The sequence below is a fragment of the Chrysoperla carnea genome, chromosome 1 (genome assembly GCF_905475395.1).
Source record: "Chrysoperla carnea chromosome 1, inChrCarn1.1, whole genome shotgun sequence".
Lineage (NCBI taxonomy): Eukaryota > Metazoa > Arthropoda > Insecta > Neuroptera > Chrysopidae > Chrysoperla > Chrysoperla carnea.
Window position 1 is genome coordinate 105,013,694 of NC_058337.1, and position 22,587 is coordinate 105,036,280.

At 29.0% G+C, this 22,587-nt stretch overlaps 1 protein-coding gene across 2 annotated transcripts in view; it reads left to right on the forward strand.

Annotated features, from left to right (window-relative positions):
- The first annotated feature begins 260 nt into the window (after positions 1-260).
- LOC123299598 (phosphatidylinositol 4-kinase beta) overlaps positions 261-22,587 on the forward strand; it is a 97,732-nt gene continuing 75,405 nt past the window's right edge. For both annotated transcript variants that reach the window (XM_044881860.1, XM_044881866.1), the window contains exon 1: positions 261-344. The gene's annotated coding sequence lies outside the window, so the exon portion shown is untranslated. The remainder of the gene's footprint in view (positions 345-22,587) is intronic.

The window sequence follows — 22,587 nt, forward strand, 5'->3', positions numbered from 1 at the left end:
CGTACGTTGAACAACAAATACGACGTACGATTGAAAACAAACTAGCCAAGCGCGCAGTGAATTTAAGTATTGTCAGTGTGGTAACAGTGAAGTTAAACTAAGATGGCGTAAGTAAAAAAGATTGCAGCAAATGTAATTATGACTGTTTCAAAATAAAATATGGTGTCAGGTTCTTAAAGTTTTTTTTAAGTGCATTCTTTTTTTAAGTTATTTTATTTTGATTTTTTTATTAAATATGTATTCAGTGATTGTGGTGGTTTAATTAATTTTGGATAAAATTTGTGTTTATTATTCTGTGTGTTTTGTCGAGTGACAGATTTCTATATTCAAAGGCGTTATAAAAGGTATTTTCATAGAAAGTTTTATATTTATTTACCAAATTTTTTTTCAATTCCAATTAAGAAAATTTATTTATACTGTTTAATAATAGAAAAAATCTTTTGAAAATTATTCAGGGTGTTTGTGGTGGTTTTTTGGGCACACCCTTTTAATATTTCCCTCCTGAAATTTTGTAAACATTCCTTAGAAAAAGTAAAAGAGTACATTTTCAGAGAATTTGTATATAAAAAATGTTTCAAAATAAATTACTCAGCTAGTGGAAATAATTAGATACGGTCAATTTCGTAATTTTTAATTAATGTTTATTAAAATTCTTTGCATAATATTTTTTTGAGTAATGAAAAATTTTAATAGAAAATGGCTAAAATTCCAATTAATATTAATCATATAATTAAAATTTTATTGATTAATAAAATATGTGTTGAATTGCAAATTTTACAAAATTCTATTTAAAATATGGGTAATTTATTTTGAATATTTTGAACAATATGGATTATATTTTTTAATCCAACTACGGAGCAATGTTTTTAAAATAAAAAATAAATTTATCATATTATTTTCGATTGAAAATTAGTTTCTTTAGAAGAAAATAATAAATTTCCCGAAATTTATAAATATTCGAGGAAATGCACTTAACAAATACAATTGACAAAATGATCTTTGACCACAACAGTTAATTTTATCTCTTAGATAAAAGCTCTATTCAATGCAATAACATTAATATTTATTCAACGTTCAATAATTTACTCGAATAAAATCATGGCTTGCTTAAATTGTTAAGGTGGTTGGGGCAGTTGAATAGTGTTAAGATTCATGGCTAAAGTTTAGATGTTATTATTTAGCCTGATGGACGTTAAATAATTTTCTCGAATAAAATCATATTTTGCTTAAATTATTAAGGTGGTTGGGGCAGTTGAAAAGTTTTAATATTCACGGCTAAAGTTTAGATGTTATTATTTAGTATGATGGGCAAAATATCAAAACAACAAGAGGTAATTCTACCACTAACCTTTTTGATTCAATATCTGGAAAATGGAAGGTCTTTGACCAAATGTTTATTTGATCTTTTTTCGATATTTTTGTGTAAGGAATCTGAAAAAATTTTTATTTACCATCATTATATTTTTGTTTTATAACTTCATCACCCTGCATCTCGAAAAGTCTTAGACCTTATGTTCATGTCCACTTTTTTGCTTCTTTTGATGCAAGAAATCCATACGCGAAGTATGTTAGTATATTTTTTGAATCAATCTGTATATTTTCTCTAATATCGTTCAAAACTGCATTTTAAAATTAAGTGAAATTTTCAAAATTAAAAAAATCTCTGTCAAATGCGGTCTTTTCCTAGTAGCTTCCACCAAATTGAACCGATTTTCTTGAAACATAGCTAAGATCACTATCGATCAAATTACCTTAAAAAATCAAAATCGGTTAATCGGTTTAGGAGCTACGATGCTACAGACAGGCAGTCACATACACACAGCGGTAAAATTTATGACATCCTTGTTTTTAAGTTCGGAGGTTAAAATTACAATCGTATTTATCATTATAAATTCTTTCTTTTGTCAGGTGGCGAGTTTGATAAAAATATACCATTTATTAATTAGATACACGGATTAATTAATAATTTCGATAAAATTTTGATTGATTTCGATTACAAAAAATGTTTAATAATTTTATTCTTAACTTATTCAATATAATTTTTATCAGTAAATTGGGCGGAAATCCACTCTGAAAATACAAAGTTCAAAAATGATGTCTTACCAACAACAATTTTTATTTTGTTTACAAGATAAAAGCTTTCTTTTTTCTGTTTAATAAAATATCCCAATTTTTTTTAATTGCATTATTATTTTTCTCCCATATTAAATTCAAAACAATAGATGAAACCAAAGCGATTAATAATAATTTTTTGGGAATTATTTCATTTATTTCTCACTCTAATTAGGCAACAGATTCATTATTAATAAATTCTTTATTAATTAAGGGAAATAATTAATACTGACGTGTGTTGTTTTAGATATAATTTCATTTATTTAATTAATGTTTCAGTGAAAGTTTATTTTTTTTATTTTTTTAAATATATTAATTATTAATGGATAATAAATATTATAGATGAAAGATTACTTTCAAATATTTCTTTGAAAAAAATTAATAAATAGTTTAAATTAAATCATCTTAATCAGAAATCTTAGGTAAAACATGCATCGATGTAACAAAAATGAGTTTGCTTAAAGCGTTGCCTAAACGTCTTTGTATATTTAATACCAATGTACAGGGATTAAACCGTAAACTTTTTTTTTTAAATACAAAAGTTGTTAAATAAATTGTTTTGTATGAGGGTAAAATGTTTGGTCAGTGTACTATGCCATGAAACAAAACGTTCTTTATAAACATCCCTTATCTAAACGTGTATATAGGTAATATCTTTTTCATTGGTACGAAGGCCACACTGTAAGCCAAGAATGTTTTTGTACAAGAACGTTTTTTATAACGATGTTTTAGCGTAGGGGTATAATAGAGTCGGCTCAAGACTATTCTCAAATTGTAAAACTAGACCTAATACCATCGAAGAATTTGGAAGAAATTAATTAATTACGATGATATTTTTTAATTTCAAAAACTTTAAAATAATTTGGTACTTAATGTAATTTTACACAAAAATAATAAAGATCGCCCGGCACCTAAATGGCTAAAGCTGGTCCTGTGTTTCTACGAACAAAATTTAAGTAAAAGTACAAGCATTTATTGTTATTCCTCTAAAAACGAAAATAAATTTTTTCATGAGACATCTAAGTACAACTACTTGTGTAAAATATGAGGCGGCCACGCTTTTTAAAGAAAAACAAATAATACAAGCTTTTTATTCCACTAAATCTTGGAATCTTGGAAAAGAGAATCTTGGAATTTCATAATAACATTTCGTTTATTCACCCTGTGAAACAATAGGGTAAACTAATTGACTAAAATCTATTGTATACCCCAACTTGTTCACAATATTATTATATAATTATATATCGAAATGGTTGAATTGATTTCGACTAACCATGATACGAGGATGAATCATCAAATAAACTCCTCCACAACAATTCTGAGAACCTATACAGCAAGGTTATTTATTATTCACGCAACTAATCTATATTACATATCTCTCAGAAATTCTAGTCAAATTCTTTAAATTTTTTATTTATTTTTTTATTTTATTTGATTAATTAACAATTTGATTAAAATTACGTAATTTTTTAAATAAATATATGAGGGTAGTTATTAAATTTATATAAATAATTTATTGTTTATTTATTTTATATCTATTATTTATATGTATATAGGGTGACCCCGCAAATAAATGTGCAATAATCTGAACGGCTTACTTGAGCAAAGTGAAGGAATACGTTGTTCAAAATCCAATATCTAAGGATTTTCGAGCAATAACTTTAAGAAAAATCTCCACAAATAAAGTAAACATTGTTATTATTTTGAATAAAGCAATGGAGTATCATATTATTTTGTAAAGAATTTGTTGAAATATAAACTTTATTGATTTTTTTTTTTAAAACTCGTGAGTTTTTATTTGTAAAAAATATGTATAGATCAAACTGTCATAGAAAATTACCTGTCATGTCTTGTCTATATGTGATTGTGCCAACTAGATGAAGATTGTTGTCACTAACTTACAAAGAGTTTGAAATAAACTTATTGATCATTTTTATAAAATATAGCATATTTTTGTACATTTATAGCAAGCATCGGTAGCGAATTTTTAAATTAACCCATTAAACCTGCTCATGTGGTTGTGACAATCACATCAGTATTTTGTAATAATATTTATAAGTGGTAGAACCAATTAAAAAAAGATTGTTTAAAACTATGTTGCATTTCAAAACAACAATATTTATTAGACAGTATATTACTTTCATACAAAAAACTCATGCGTTTGTGTCAACTTCACCACTCAATCCCTACAATACTAATTGTATCACCTCATATCGGTTGATATTAAGAATTTTTTTTCTCAGTGTAAATATTACATTTTGTTTTTGAATGTTAGGAAACTCAATTTGAATCACAATTCAAAGAAAACGCTCTAATAGGTAACGTATTTACTCGTGGACACCCTGTACATTTTATGTATTTGTAGTAAATTGTAATTATATTTATTTTCAAGTATCAATTGAAAATAAATATTGTTGGTATGCTAATGACCTTTTGATATTATGCCAAGCATGTATACTTCATCCAGTATGTAACTATGTATGTATACCAACATATAATTTAATAAATAATAGAATTTAATGAAAATTTATTAATTAAATTTTATTTGATTTTAATAAATTTTATTTCTTAATAATTGTAATTTATGTATCCTATGCAGAAGCTGACAGTGTGGTACTAAAAAATTGCAAATCTTGTGGTTGAAGTTAATGTATCACATCGTAAAATGAGCAACTAGTCGCAGTACCCCGTTTTTGGTTTCTATCTCAGAAGACGGAGGGACAGAAAAAAATATTAGTCTTGACTAGAATGAAGAAAAATTTTCGAGGTGTACTCCTGATGTAATACTTGAAAAATTTGTCTTCTATTTTATGAAACAGCTATCATTGATAAAATTTGATTCTGAAAACAATAAGCAATGGTGGCGAAACTATCAGGTCAGACACTGATTCACAAAGGCTCTCTATCTATTTAAAAGTAATAACCTTAAAAAAGTAGTTATTGAACGAAATGGTCACTGAAATACTGACCCACGGAGTACTTTTAAAAAAGTAATAAACAGAATTTGACCTTCTTCTCAAAAAGGGTTTCTATCAGCCATCACTGCATCAAATTAATAGGGTTTATCGTTAGTCAAAAATAAATTATGAAATTTGAATAAAGTTAAAATTTATGTAAAAATATATTCTGATTTTGAGTCATAAAAGCACATTTTTCTTTTATAATATTAAAATTAACAAGTGAAAACAAACAATTGACTGAGTTAATTGTTGAAATACCATGTATAGGCAGTGTTGATAACTCTGTCACATTTCACATACATACATATCTGACATATTTAACTGATATTCTCATATAATGCGCAAGTGTTGATGCGCAATCGTTTGTTTCTTTGACGTCACGTAAATAACAAAAGATATTCACTTTGATATTCCTATATTAATACATACTATAAAATTTGCACCTAATTAACGCCCTCGTGGGTAAACAGTGATGTTTACAAAAAAATGTTTCAAATAAAAGTTTTTTATTTTTTTATAAGCAACATTTTTTACATTTAAACTTTTGTTCTATCTCTAACGGTTTACAAGATGGGTCCTACGGACCCAAGACCCAATTGACCTATGATGCTCATTTACGAACTTGACCTGACTTTTTACGTCCTGAGTACGCTGTAAAAATTTCAGATCGATGTCTTTTTTCGTTTTTGAGTTATCGTGTCCACAGACGGACGGACGGACGGACGGACAACCGGAAATGGATTAATTAGGTGATTCTATGAACACCTATACCAAAATTTTGTTCGTAGCATCAATATTTTTAAGCGTTACAAACTTGGGACGAAACTTAATATACTATGTATATTTCATATATACATGGTATAAAAATCGTAATTTTTAAACTGTATATCACGTGACCTAAAACGCAGGCAAGCCTTGATGTGATGTCATATCGGTATGAACCATAGACCATCAGTTAGTTCAAAATAGACAGCTGGGTATAATATATCCGTAGATAATGAATATTTATATTTATTATAATTAGTTGTCTATGAATATATCTGTCAAACTTTATCTGTGTTATTTCGTATTATGATACTGATATATTACGTCACCAAATTGGATGCCTGCGTTTTTGACAGTTTAAAAAAAGTTTAAAATTTAATTAAAGTTTTTGGCAAGAAAGCGTGTTTATTTTTCCCAACTAAATTTTTGGTTGCTTTTTATTAGCAAAATCAACATTTTGAAGTACTTGAAAAATAGTTGAATACCCTATTGCAGATGGCAAAAGTAAATGAAAATCATTGACTGACACTAGAAGTACGGAAGCCAGAAAAATGGTTAAAAATTCAGGCGTTTTTAGGCTTGTCTTGACAGCGTTACAATTTTACAACAGAAATAATAACAAAAAAAATTTTTATCAACAATTTTCTTTATGTCGGAAACAAAAATTTTTTTGTTATATAAATTGTATATTTTAGTATTTTTGTTTGAACATTTATGATTGAAACTTTTAAAATACATCCATAAAATAAAATACTTTTGAAAAAAAAGGTATTTGTTAGGTATAAAAACAACAAAAATGTATATTTTTGTTTTTAGACTTTAGCAGTTTGACGACAGCTAATATCTGTTGCAACATGAAATTCTGTGAACTGTTTTCTGTTCATATGCAAATACAATCATAATTAAAATTCTATTTATAATTATTGCTAACATAAAAAATTGAATCATCTAAATATGTATATTTTTAGTGCTGATGTAGATGTATTTCATTCAAATCGAAAACAAAGTACAAACAAAAAAAACAAAAAACATCACATGCGTTTTAGTTTTAAACTTTTAACAGTTTTAACATGATAGGCATACGTAGACGAATGTTTTGTATAAAAAGTGATTTACAATCAATGATGGTTATAAAACATATTTTTTATTCAATTAATGCAAAATCAAAATAAGAACCACTTCGCTGAATTATTTATAACTATTAGGAAATCATTTTACCATACGACAATCGGAGGAAGCTAATAATTTAAATTAGATTATTCAGAACATCGATTCTCGACCAGAACATTTGTTCTTAGAAATTTTTCTTGTATAAATTTTGAGTATATAAGAATCTATAAAAAAAGTGGCTTTAGAATCGTGAATATGTTGTTTCTAAAAAACCATACTCAACCACTTTCGTGTCAATCACAAAATAAAGTTCTAATTGAGTCTTCTCGGTCGCAAGTTTATGAAGTACACACTATACAATCGCCTTTGAGCATCTTATCCGATAAAATATTTACCTGAAGATAGAAGACTCGAAAAAGCATTTTTTGATAGGCTTGTCTTTTTTATGAGTGTCAACTTTCGAATTTAAAGTATTAGCCTATCTCTTACCATTTAAGATCTACATTGAAACCTTATGATGGTGGGGGTACCCATCCATCAAATTCGGCAACTTTTGTTTCAATTATTTTTTGAATGGTAAACTACAAAACAAGCTATCAGCCATTTTTGTAGATTAAAAAAATGATGAACAAATAACGTCCGATGTCGACCTAAAATTTTTACTGAAATTTTTCGATCATCGCTTACACTCGTAAGTTTTAAACACTCAAAATTTTTAAAATACGTACTACGTCACAATTAGTATTTTTAATGGCTCTGTATAATTGTTGGCAAAGATATATCACTATACAATTTAATTGTCAACTCTTTGCGGGTGGTGTTTGATTCCATGCCAAACTTTATAATATGCCTAATAAAATTTATTTCAATGGTACTTTTTTTTGCAAAAAAAAAGTTTAAGACTACCGAAATAACGGTCAAGTACATCCAATCAAGCGCGTGCACCATTCAGATCTATTAATAATTGGCAAAATTTCATTTAATTATATATATTAAATGCAGAATACTGTCGTCTGTTATTTCATATTGAGATAAGATATTAACTCTCTTTTTTTGAATCATAAAAGAAGGTTCAGTACCTTGAATCAACACCAAATCTCGTTGGAATGTGGGGGGAGGGGTTTAGATTTAGGTTAAAGTTTCTGTCCTGCAGTGAGACACACTTAGACCATAAGATCCGTTGTGATACCGAAAAAGGGTTGGACCGTTTCGGTATGCCAAAGATTCTCATGGCTATTATTAAAATTGTTTAGTTTCGAGATTAGAAAAAAATACAGCTTATAAACGTATGCATTCAGTAAAACTTTGTGTATAAACTCATATTGAAAAAAAATCTCACGTAAGGGGGAAGGAGAGTCACAACAAATCTCACTAAATCTCACTTAAATGGGTTGGGAGAGACAGTTTTATTCGTAAAATATGGCCGTATTTGTCTGCTAGCGTGTACCAATAAATTTAAAGTTAGTTATGCGATAAAAATTAAGTATGATAGGAAAAAAAATTTCAGTCGAAATTGACTTTCAATTACAGAAATGTCTAGACACCGGTCAATGTCCTGGAAAACCGTATGTTTACATTACTATAAGTCGATGCCCGCATATAAATCTACAATGGCCCTTGTTGTTGGCACCTTCACAGTAAACCAATAAATACGTATCTAATATAAATGACTAAAATAGTGCCAAGGTTGTAATTTCAATATAAATGTTTGTAGATTTACATTCGATTTTCTAAACCAGTATTATCAGTTAAAACCTTGTTGATAACTGATAATATAACTGAATGATTCATGTTAGCAAATTGTTAGTATGAGTTGTAAACCTATTCTAACCGCAAAATATTTTGACGTACGACTATTTATACATTTACGCAAAATAAATTTCTGTTTAAAAATAATTCTTCTTTAGTCTATACAGGAAGCTTCCTTATTCTTTACTTAGTCATAAATAAATAATAGTTTAAAAAAACTAAAAAAACACGCTTTTATAGCAAATCGAACTAAAAACTTAAAAATAATTTTTAATAACAAAGAGTTTATATTACCGTAGCAGAAGGTTATACAATCAATCATAATTAATTACTTAAAAATAAAAATATAATAAAATTTAAGTTACAAACAGAATTATTAAATTCAGAGTGAAAAGTCGTGGGGTTTAAGTTTATTATCTTTCGATTTTATAATAAGTGGCTTACCCGTAAAATGACTCCTTGATCCATATTTTTGCGAAAAACGGAAAATTTAACACTTTCTGGAAATAATTGTTTGGGGGGTGTATGGACTGGCTTTGGGGGGTGTTTTTTGCTTTGGCATGAGAAAACTATTTTTAAAAGAGGTCTATATGGTTTAAAGCAAAATTTTTAAGTTTTAACCCCCGCGCTGTAAGGGGGAAGGGGTGTATGAAATAAATGTATCTTAAAAGATTTTAAAAAGAGGTCAAAATAGTTTAAAATGCTAAAGTAACCCAAAATTTTAGATGCTTTTATTAATATAGCACTTTTTACAACATCCACCCCTTCCCCTCCAAGTTATAGTCAAATGAACTGTTTTACCATATGTATGTATACATATATATATATATAACTGGGAGGGGAAGGGACGAAACCCCACCAAAAAATTATGAGGAGTAGTTCTTAACATGGACTACAAACCTACCAAATTTGGATATGCACCGATGTCTCCTTTTGCGAATATAAAATAAAAATGATAAAATTTCTGAAAAAAATTTCATTTTTGACGCCATTTTGTTTTTTAAACATGTTGCACCACTCCGGGAAAGTAAAAAATTTCAAAAAATACTTATTTTGATGTGAAAAGAAAAACCCCAAAGTTTCACTGCTCGAACTTTTAATCCATACACAAGGCGTAATTTCACTCTACTACTATGATAGTGATAGACAATTACGTATTATAACACAGGTATGCAATTAAGGTAGTTCCTCCGCGACCGTCCAGTCAAAAAGTTTTGGACTAATACTATCATTCAGTGCATTATCTGTGCTATGACTATTATACATATACCATATATTATTTTCAAAAGACTGTAGTTACTCACAATTATATATTCTATACGTATACACACACATACTTTGATATCTATCTTTACCATTAGTTTTTATATGCTTTCCACAAAAATCATCGCTAAAACGAGTTATTTATTTAAGTTTTTTATCGAAACTATATGGTAAATAATTTTTATTTTTATTTATATATTTTCTAAATATAGTATTCTACATTATATTAGTTTTTCATAGAGATGGTGGACGTCATTCATTGGTAAATAAATATAATATTTGTAAATTTGTGTATTTTTATACACTTCTCCCATGTACACGTACAAATTGCGTCACTTTTAATTGCTAATATCTCATGTATGGCATGGTAAATCATCTTCTAATTTTAACAGCAAGTGTATTATGAATTAAATATTTTATATTCTGAGTTTTGAGAAATTCTTGGAATATCACTTTCGTGTAGGTACTACCTTAAGTAATATAATTCACAGATATGGCGTTGCTGTTTTTGTGTAGTTATTCAAATATCTTCTTAATTTAGTAATAAGGTCTGTAAATATTAATTTATGTTAATTATTTTTTATATTTTATTGTATTTCATATGTATACATATTTATTATTCACGTTGAATGTCTGCAGCAATTCCTTTTGAATGACGCAGTTTAACAGCGCTTTTAATAATAAAAAAGAATGAATTTTTGCTTTATGGTCTGGGAGTTGCATGGATAAAATCCGTACAAGATGGATGTATCGAGATTTTGATACCATTTGAAGACATCGTCTTATGTCTTTCACCCACGCTCGAACTTCTAACACCAATTAAGAAAAGGTATCAACTCTTAAAATTGAATAATTTCGAAGAGGCTTTTTCGACTAGGTTGCATATCAAAAGAAGGACAGAGATGTAGCTATGAATTACGGGGGATTCGATTTGAGGGGAGATAAAAATTGTATTAAAGCAGATAAGTCTATAGGCAGCTATCTATCTGTCCATGTTTCGTGATGCAGCCTTGTTGAAAAATCTTCTCCAGACTCCCCTCGCTGAATGGGATTTTGATATTGGACGTTATATAGTGCAATATCTTTCACTGGTGTAAAAATCTCAACGCAGCCAACTCGCACGGAGGTTCCCTTTCATCCTCAGGACCATGTATGTATTAAAGTACGTCTTCTACAAAGTTTGAAATTAAATAATTTTATTCGCTTTTTCAAAACAATAAATTTTATCGCAAAAAAACTTCTTAATTCAAGATTTAATATGTTACGTAAAAAATTGATACTTTATAAAAATTAGACCGTCTCAGTGGTCGTGCGATCTAAATCGTCTTTAAAACGTTTGACTACCGATTCTGAGGTTGCGAGTTCGAATCCAGTCAGCGCCAGTATGAGCAATTATAATTAATGGGGCTGTAAAATTCATCACACTGTCGTCGCTTGGATAAGAACGAAGTGACGGTCTCCACCCACATCACAAAAATTGAATTGTATATTGGATGTAGTTTAAAATATAAATAAATAAAAAGATTAAAAGAATAATGATGTGGGTGGTCTCTGTTATTGAAAAACGGAGGTTAAACCTCATTATTATTAAAATTAGAAAATCGGTAACTTTAGAAAATCGTAAAATTTTCTGCAAATAAGATACATAAGTTAATATTAAAGTCTGAATATGTTTAAAGATTGTAACAACGCATGGACAAAGAAAATAGTATTTCTTTTTATCTTTTGTTAACAGAGACATAGAAAATATTTTTACTATTTCAGAACAAATATCATGAAGATAAAAACTTGATAAATAAAATAAAACAATAAAATAAATTGATTCCGTAAAGGAAATTTATTTTTATCATGTTTTATGACCATTCAATATTTACAATCACTCGTTACATATAAATATGTAATTAACATACAATATTATTATAATCAAAAATCGTATTAATAATATATGAAATAGAAAGTTATTGAACTGAAATATAAAATTTTGTACATAAACATTAAAGGGTAAATTTAATGTAACCAGCAGAGTTTTTAACGATTGCATCGTCATATAATATAGTAGACTTCAATATCGCATGATGATTCATCGTCTAAAACATTGGTTGTAACACTAAAGTAAAGTACTGTACAAAAAAATTGCAACAATCTAGAAAAGAAACATTCACTGAATGATTTTTCATCCATATATTTCGAAAACGAGTGGAATAAAAAAAAGTAGAAACGTATTAATTCATTTTTTTGTAGCAGGCTCTAGTTCTTTCTCGCAAAAAAAAAAAAACCAACTTTTTTAGAAAAATAATTTCCCAGACCTCAATTTTTGACATCTCAAGTTTTAACCATCTTAGACATCGTAAAATCAGGTACTGGAAACTAAGGTATAGGAAAATAAAAGATGCCATCTTTGCTGCAAAGAACAAGAATCTGTTATTAAAAATATGTAGGTTGATTTAGAAATTCAAAATAATATATTTCCTTCCCCCTGAAAATGAGCCGATAATTGTTCCCACGTTTTTTGATTTGGCATTTCAAAGGTGGAAACTTTTTCAAAAGTTATGCTGTTTAAATATTTCAATAGTATACTGGTTGTTTACCTTACGACTTGGTATAGTACATCTACGAGTATCAGAGAGTACGTATGTATACATTAAGCAATGCGTACAAGAAAGAGGTGTTATAGGCATGTTTTCTTGCTATAAGTTTAATGTAGCTTCAATACGTGTTGAGTCGTACAAAGCTCATACAGCAGCAGTAGAACCATCGTCCAGCTTAAAGGGAACTGAAGCTACAACACTTACAAGAAATATAACATCTCTTTCTTACACGCATTGCTTAAAGCATGTACTCTGTCATACTCGTGGGAGATGCCTATGCCAAAATGTAAATTAAACATGTAACTGAAGTTTCAACTAGTTATTAACTGAAAATTATAAAAAAAAAATGTAGGCCGCCGTCCACCGATTTTATCAAAAAATGATTCTTTATAATGTACTGAATAAAAAAGTATTAGGTCATTTTCCAATTCAAAGGGCCCAACACCCCCCCGGGGCACTTTGAAAATTTTTTACATATACATAACTGAATAATGGTCGCCGCCGTCCACCGATTTTTTCAAAAAATGATTCTTTATAATGTACTGAATAAAAAAGTATTAGGTCATTTTTGAATTCAAAGGGCCCAACACCCTCTCAGGGCACTTTGAAAATTTTTAACATATACATAACTGACCCTTAATGACTTCCGCCGTCCACCGATTTTTTCAAAAAATGATTCTTTATAATGTACTGAATAAAAAAGTATTAGGTCATTTTTGAATTCAAAGGGCCCAACACCCTCTCAGGGCACTTTGAAAATTTTTAACATATACATAACTGACCCTTAATGACTTCCGCCGTCCACCGATTTTTTCAAAAAATGATTCTTTATAATGTACTGAATAAAAAAGTATTAGGTCATTTTTGAATTCAAAGGGCCCAACACCTTCTCAGGGCACTTTGAAAATTTTTAACATATACATAACTGACCCTTAATGACTTCCGCCGTCCACCGATTTTTTCAAAAAATGATTCTTTATAATGTACTGAATAAAAAAGTATTAGGTCATTTTTGAATTCAAAGGGCCCAACACCCTCTCAGGGCAATTTGAAAATTTTTAACATATACATAACTGACCCTTAATGACTTCCGCCGTCCACCGATTTTTTCAAAAAATGATTCTTTATAATGTACTGAATAAAAAAGTATTAGGTCATTTTTGAATTCAAAGGGCCCAACACCCTCTCAGGGCACTTTGAAAATTTTTAACATATACATAACTGACCCTTAATGACTTCCGCCGTCCACCGATTTTTTCAAAAAATGATTCTTTATAATGTACTGAATAAAAAAGTATTAGGTCATTTTTGAATTCAAAGGGCCCAACACCCTCTCAGGGCACTTTGAAAATTTTTAACATATACATAACTGACCCTTAATGACTTCCGCCGTCCACCGATTTTTTCAAAAAATGATTCTTTATAATGTACTGAATAAAAAAGTATTAGGTCATTTTTGAATTCAAAGGGCCCAACACCTTCTCAGGGCACTTTGAAAATTTTTAACATATACATAACTGACCCTTAATGACTTCCGCCGTCCACCGATTTTTTCAAAAAATGATTCTTTATAATGTACTGAATAAAAAAGTATTAGGTCATTTTTGAATTCAAAGGGCCCAACACCCTCTCAGGGCACTTTGAAAATTTTTAACATATACATAACTGACCCTTAATGACTTCCGCCGTCCACCGATTTTTTCAAAAAATGATTCTTTATAATGTACTGAATAAAAAAGTATTAGGTCATTTTTGAATTCAAAGGGCCCAACACCCTCTCAGGGCACTTTGAAAATTTTTAACATATCATAACTGACCCTTAATGACTTCCGCCGTCCACCGATTTTTTCAAAAAATGATTCTTTATAATGTACTGAATAAAAAAGTATTAGGTCATTTTTGAATTCAAAGGGCCCAACACCTTCTCAGGGCACTTTGAAAATTTTTAACATATACATAACTGACCCTTATTCACTTCCGCCGTCCACCGATTTTTTCAAAAAATGATTCTTTATAATGTACTAAATAAAAAAGGATTATGTCATTTTTGAATTCAAAGGGCCCAACACCTTCTCAGGGCACTTTGAAATTTTTTAACATATACATAACTGACCCTTATTCACTTCCGCCGTCCACCGATTTTTTCAAAAAATGATTCTTTATAATGTACTGAATAAAAAAGGATTATGTCATTTTTGAATTCAAAGGGCCCAACACCCTCTCAGGGCACTTTGAAAATTTTTAACATATACATAACTGACCCATAATGACTTCCGCCGTCCACCGATTTTTTCAAAAAATGATTCTTTATAATGTACTGAATAAAAAAGTAATGGGTCATTTTTGAATTCAAAGGGCCCAACACCCTCTCAGGACACTTTGAAAATTTTGTACATATTCATAACTGACCCTTATTCACTTCCGCCGTCCACCGATTTTTTCAAAAAATTATTCTTTATAATGTACTAAATAAAAAAGTATCAGATCATTTTTGAATTCAAAGGGCCCAACACCCTCTCAGGGTACTTTGAAAATTTTTTACATATACATAACTGACCCTTATTCACTTCCGCCGTCCACCGATTTTTTCAAAAAATGATTCTTTATAATGTACTGAATAAAAAAGTATTAGGTCATTTTTGAATTCAAAGGGCCCAACACCTTCTCAGGGCACTTTGAAAATTTGTAACATATACATAACTGACCCTTAATGACTTCCGCCGTCCACCGATTTTTTCAAAAAATGATTCTTTATAATGTACTGAATAAAAAAGGATTAGGTCATTTTTGAATTCAAAGGGCCCAACACCTTCTCAGGGCACTTTGAAAATTTTTAACATATACATAACTGACCCTTATTCACTTCTGCCGTCCACCGATTTTTGCAAAAAATGATTCTTTATAATGTACTGAATAAAAAAGTATTAGGTCATTTTTGAATTCAAAGGGCCCAACACCCTCTCAGGGCACTTTGAAAATTTTTAACATATACATAACTGACCCTTATTCACTTCCGCCGTCCACCGATTTTATCAAAAAAAGATTCTTTATAATGTTCTGAATAAAAAAATATTAGATCATTTTCCAATTCAATGGAAGAAATGCACTTTAAAAATTGTTTACATATACATTGCTGAACCTTATTTTTATCCGCTGTCTATAAATAATGCCAAAAAAGGATTCCTTTTAACGCCCTGAAGAATTAACTAGCGCGGCAATTTTCGATTTAGAGGGCCCATCATCCCCGTGGTTCGCTTTGAAATTTTATTTTTTTAAATGAAGTTTTAACTTAAAAATTCTTAATTAAAATTTCGAAAATGATATAATACTATTTTAATATTACTAATAATTAGTAATAACTACTAATAAATAGTTATAACGCTTAAAATATTTTAGTAGTTCGTTTTTAATGACCAAGAGATATATGTTTTTTCATTTTTAATAAACATTCTGTATAGTGGGTTCGTACATGCTACCTGTATATAATACACATCATATTAAGTTTTAAGAAGAGTTTTAAGAAACAGTATATTAATTATTTAAGATACTGTTTCAATTTTAAAGTTTAGTCGCTGGATTCGTCATGTAACTTTTATTTGATTAACGTGAATATTAAATTAATAATAATTTTTCCAGTAAATTATTAAGAACAGTAAGTAAAACTCATACTACGAACAAATACAAAATTTTGATTTCTCTTTTTTGAATTCGTAATACTAAATTTCTTACCTTGTAATAAAATTTTCCTGATTTTCATTCATTCATTCCTTGTAATAAAATTTTCACTGATTTTTCACTCATTTCACTTTAATCACTTTCAACATTTAAGAAACAATGCTTTTCACAGATTTTACAAATTCACTTAAAAAAAACACTCTGAATTAATTCAAAAACTACATATTCCATTTATTAAAACTCTGAATTAATTCATAAACTACATATTCCACTAATTAAAACTCTGAATTAATTCAAAAACTTAAAAAATCTTCACCCACTAAACACTGAATTAATAACATAACTAATTCATTATAAAAATTTTAACTACTGAATATCGAAAATACATATTAAAATGAATTAAAGAAGAAACACATTTATCAAAGAGAGCAAAAGATATTCAAAAAAACAATACTTCTATTCTTCTGTCCATCCACAGTACAGGTTCTATAAAAAATGTCATGAACCTGCAGAAACTTGATTAAAATTTACAATAATAAATCTAAATATCGTTGAGTGTTCATACAATTAAACATATGGACTGAAGGATAGGACTATTGTTTTTTTGAATATCTTTGACTCTCTTTCATAAATGTGTTTCTTCTTTAATTCATTTTAATATGTATTTTCGATATTCAGTAGTTAAAATTTTTATAATGAATTAGTTATGTTATTAATTCAGTGTGTAGTGGGTGAAGATTTTTTAAGTTTTTGAATTAATTCAGAGTTTTAATTAGTGGAATATGTAGTTTATGAATTAATTCAGAGTTTTAATAAATGGAATATGTAGTTTTTGAATTAATTCAGAGTGTTTTTTTTAAGTGAATTTGTAAAATCTGTGAAAAGCATTGTTTCTTAAATGTTGAAAGTGATTAAAGTGAAATGAGTGAAAAATCAGTGAAAATTTTATTACAAGGAATGAATGAATGAAAATCAGGAAAATTTTATTACAAGGTAAGAAATTTAGTATTACGAATTCAAAAAAGAGAAATCAAAATTTTGTATTTGTTCGTAGTATGAGTTTTACTTACTGTTCTTAATAATTTACTGGAAAAATTATTATTAATTTAATATTCACGTTAATCAAATAAAAGTTACATGACGAATCCAGCGACTAAACTTTAAAATTGAAACAGTATCTTAAATAATTAATATACTGTTTCTTAAAACTCTTCTTAAAACTTAATATGATGTGTATTATATACAGGTAGCATGTACGAACCCACTATACAGAATGTTTATTAAAAATGAAAAAACATATATCTCTTGGTCATTAAAAACGAACTACTAAAATATTTTAAGCGTTATAACTATTTATTAGTAGTTATTACTAATTATTAGTAATATTAAAATAGTATTATATCATTTTCGAAATTTTAATTAAAAATTTTTAAGTTAAAACTTCATTTAAAAAAATAAAATTTCAAAGCGAACCACGGGGATGATGGGCCCTCTAAATCGAAAATTGCCGCGCTAGTTAATTCTTCAGGGCGTTAAAAGGAATCCTTTTTTGGCATTATTTATAGACAGCGGATAAAAATAAGGTTCAGCAATGTATATGTAAACAATTTTTAAAGTGCATTTCTTCCATTGAATTGGAAAATGATCTAATATTTTTTTATTCAGAACATTATAAAGAATCTTTTTTTGATAAAATCGGTGGACGGCGGAAGTGAATAAGGGTCAGTTATGTATATGTAAAAAATTTTCAAAGTGTCCTGAGAGGGTGTTGGGCCCTTTGAATTCAAAAATGACCTAATACTTTTTTATTCAGTACATTATATAGAATCATTTTTTGAAAAAATCGGTGGACGGCGGAAGTGAATAAGGGTCAGTTGTGTATATGTAAAAAATTTTCAAAGTGTCCTGAGAGGGTGTTGGGCCCTTTGAATTCAAAAATGACCTAATTTTTTTTTATTCAGTACATTATAAAGAATCATTTTTTGAAAAAATCGGTGGACGGCGGAAGTGAATAAGGGTCAGTTATGTATATGTAAAAAATTTTCAAAGTACCCTGAGAGGGTGTTGGGCCCTTTGAATTCAAAAATGATCTAATACTTTTTTATTTAGTACATTATAAAGAATCATTTTTTGAAAAAATCGGTGGACGGCGGAAGTGAATAAGGGTCAGTTATGAATATGTAAAAAATTTTCAAAGTGTCCTGAGAGGGTGTTGGGCCCTTTGAATTCAAAAATGACCTAATACTTTTTTATTCAGTACATTATAAAGAATCATTTTTTGAAAAAATCGGTGGACGGCGGAAGTGAATAAGGGTCAGTTATGTATATGTTAAAAATTTTCAAAGTGCCTTGAGAGGGTGTTGGGCCCTTTGAATTCAAAAATGACCTAATACTTTTTTATTCAGTACATTATAAAGAATCATTTTTTGAAAAAATCGGTGGACGGCGGAAGTGAATAAGGGTCAGTTATGTATATGTAAAAAATTTTCAGTGTCCTGAGAGGGTGTTGGGCCCTTTGAATTCAAAAATGACCTAATACTTTTTTATTCAGTACATTATAAAGAATCATTTTTTGAAAAAATCGGTGGACGGCGGAAGTGAATAAGGGTCAGTTATGTATATGTTAAAAATTTTCAAAGTGCCCTGTGAGGGTGTTGGGCCCTTTGAATTCAAAAATGACCTATTACTTTTTTATTCAGTACATTATAAAGAATCATTTTTTGCAAAAATCGGTGGACGGCGGAAGTGAATAAGGGTCAGTTATGTATATGTTAAAAATTTTCAAAGTGCCCTGAGAAGGTGTTGGGCCCTTTGAATTCAAAAATGACCTAATCCTTTTTTATTCAGTACATTATAAAGAATCATTTTTTGAAAAAATCGGTGGACGGCGGAAGTCATTAAGGGTCAGTTATGTATATGTTAAAAATTTTCAAAGTGCCCTGAGAGGGTGTTGGGCCCTTTGAATTCAAAAATGACCTTATACTTTTTTATTCAGTACATTATAAAGAATCATTTTTTGCAAAAATCGGTGGACGGCGGAAGTGAATAAGGGTCAGTTATGTATATGTAAAAAATTTTCAAAGTACCCTGAGAGGGTGTTGGGCCCTTTGAATTCAAAAATGATCTAATACTTTTTTATTTAGTACATTATAAAGAATCATTTTTTGAAAAAATCGGTGGACGGCGGAAGTCATTAAGGGTCAGTTATGTATATGTTAAAAATTTTCAAAGTGCCCTAAGATGGTGTTGGGCCCTTTGAATTCAAAAATGACCTACTCCTTTTTTATTCAGTACATTATAAAGAATCATTTTTTGAAAAAATCGGTGGACGGCGGAAGTCATTAAGGGTCAGTTATGTATATGTTAAAAATTTTCAAAGTGCCCTGAGAGGGTGTTGGGCCCTTTGAATTCAAAAATGACCTAATACTTTTTTATTCAGTACATTATAAAGAATCATTTTTTGAAAAAATCGGTGGACGGCGGAAGTGAATAAGGGTCAGTTATGTATATGTAAAAAATTTTCAAAGTACCCTGAGAGGGTGTTGGGCCCTTTGAATTCAAAAATGATCTAATACTTTTTTATTTAGTACATTATAAAGAATCATTTTTTGAAAAAATCGGTGGACGGCGGAAGTCATTAAGGGTCAGTTATGTATATGTTAAAAATTTTCAAAGTGCCCTAAGAAGGTGTTGGGCCCTTTGAATTCAAAAATGACCTACTCCTTTTTTATTCAGTACATTATAAAGAATCATTTTTTGAAAAAATCGGTGGACGGCGGAAGTCATTAAGGGTCAGTTATGTATATGTTAAAAATTTTCAAAGTGCCCTGAGAGGGTGTTGGGCCCTTTGAATTCAAAAATGACCTAATACTTTTTTATTCAGTACATTATAAAGAATCATTTTTTGAAAAAATCGGTGGACGGCGGAAGTGAATAAGGGTCAGTTATGTATATGTTAAAAATTTTCAAAGTGCCCTGAGAAGGTGTTGGGCCCTTTGAATTCAAAAATGACCTAATCCTTTTTTATTCAGTACATTATAAAGAATCATTTTTTGAAAAAATCGGTGGACGGCGGAAGTCATTAAGGGTCAGTTATGTATATGTTAAAAATTTTCAAAGTGCCCTGAGAGGGTGTTGGGCCCTTTGAATTCAAAAATGACCTAATACTTTTTTATTCAGCACATTATGAAGAATCATTTTTTGAAAAAATCGGTGGACGGCGGCGACCATTATTCAGTTATGTATATGTAAAAAATTTGCAAAGTGCCCTGGGGGGGTGTTGGGCCCTTTGAATTGGAAAATGACCTAATACTTTTTTATTCAGTACATTATAAAGAATCATTTTTTGATAAAATCGGTGGACGGCGGCCTACATTTTTTTTTTATAATTTTCAGTTAATAACTAGTTGAAACTTCAGTTACATAATTAAACGCATGGTATAGTATTTAATGGTAATGGAACTTTAATGTATCTATTCGCTTCATCATGATTTTTCAGAGTTACCATAGTAGTGACACAATACCTAATTAGTATGATTGTATGGATGGATATATAAGTCTATGAATTGTATATAGGACTTACATTGAAAATTTAATACTATTTTCTAAAAAATTTAGATATGAAACTATGGTAATTTCCATTTAAAAAATATTGGTTATTTAATTTCTTCTCATATTTTCAAAATTTTAATGCTACAAATTTAATTGTTATATTTTAATAATTTTAATTTGACATTTCTATTCCATTTACATGTAAACAATTGAATTAACGATAAAGTTATCCATTAGGAGCCCTGGCGTCGATTTTATTGTCTCTACCATGACTACGCACCCAACGAATTATTATCAAAATTATTTATTAAACACTTCAAGCCCCATCGAAGTCGTTTTTTTATAGATGACATTTTCGTTAATTGTCGATTTTTTATGAACGATACCATACATTGTAATATGAACTCAATACATGTTTACAAGTGGGTACATACCATATGATGATCTCTACTGTAAACATGTATGCAAGATTTTAATAAATTTTCAACCAGTAACTTTTATGTATGTTTATACATATTTTGTTTTGACATTATTAGCATTTTGCTCAACGCAAACAAACGTCAGTTAAGTGTCATGTTTGATTATGTTGCGTGGTGCTGTCTGTTTTGATTTTAACATTTTTTGAAATAAGCTTCATCAACCACTGTCATGCCATTTTACCATCTCGATTTTAACTTATCCCATTGGTGTTCATATCAACAAATCTTTATTTGCAAGAAAATGGATAGTAAGCTATTGTAATTGATTAACAGTGAAAGCCTTACCTCCCCCCCGCTTCAAAGTTTTGAGTCTTTTATAATGTAGAAAGTTCTATGTGTATTTTAACGTAGAAATCGAAAAAATATTATTTTTTCGTGACACTTCTATTAAGAATACAATTTCAATGAAGTTGAAATTTGGTCAATAGTAATTCGGATTCGACCCGAGGACTTTAAGAGAAAGCCGATATAAACAGATATAAAATACGTTTTTAACAATATTTGATTCTAAGTATCCGTCTACTGCTATCTAGTTTTAGTCTATTCTGAAGATAAAAGCGTGTATTACAACGCCGTGTGAATGTTCTTTTATGGTTACGGGACCATAAAAACAAACAACAAAAGTTATATCATTATTGTTCGTTCATCATGTCGATAATATTTGTAAATTTTGCAATGTTTGTTGTTTTTTTTATTCCCTTCATTTGTTTAGGTTTTGGATTTTAATGAAAACAATGAGTATATTTGTTTACTCGTTCAAAACACCTATGTGTGTATGTACAGAGTGTTTCAGCAGTTTTTTGTGTGTATATTTTAGCCAAAATTCATAAGTTCCTACCAATTATACACAATAGTTGAGAAACATTTATTATCAATGAATCCATATTTGCTACTTCTGTTGAAGTTTACGACCAGCGATATTATTTTAAAAAACTCGACGGCTAATATTTTTACTTTTTCTATTAATTTTCCTATGAGAGTCCAGCGAATAGCAGGAAAACATAAAACAAAGTTTTTAAAAATTTTTATTTTGTAGATAATAAATAAATTTAGTATAATTACAAATTGGATAATTGGACTTTCCTGCGATAATAATTTTAAGAATTTTCATGGTAGGAAGCACACTATAAAAATATAACTATAACAAGTGATTCGATATAAATATCATTTACTTGTACTTCAATAAACCTTTTTTTTACCAAACTTAAATTGTTGGTTTATCTAATAAATTCGATAAAAATGACATTTATTAGGCAGGAAGTACAATAATAATATAACAAGAACAGTTTGATTAACAATTTTGCCATTGTGGCGCGTAGATTTTAATTTTAAAAT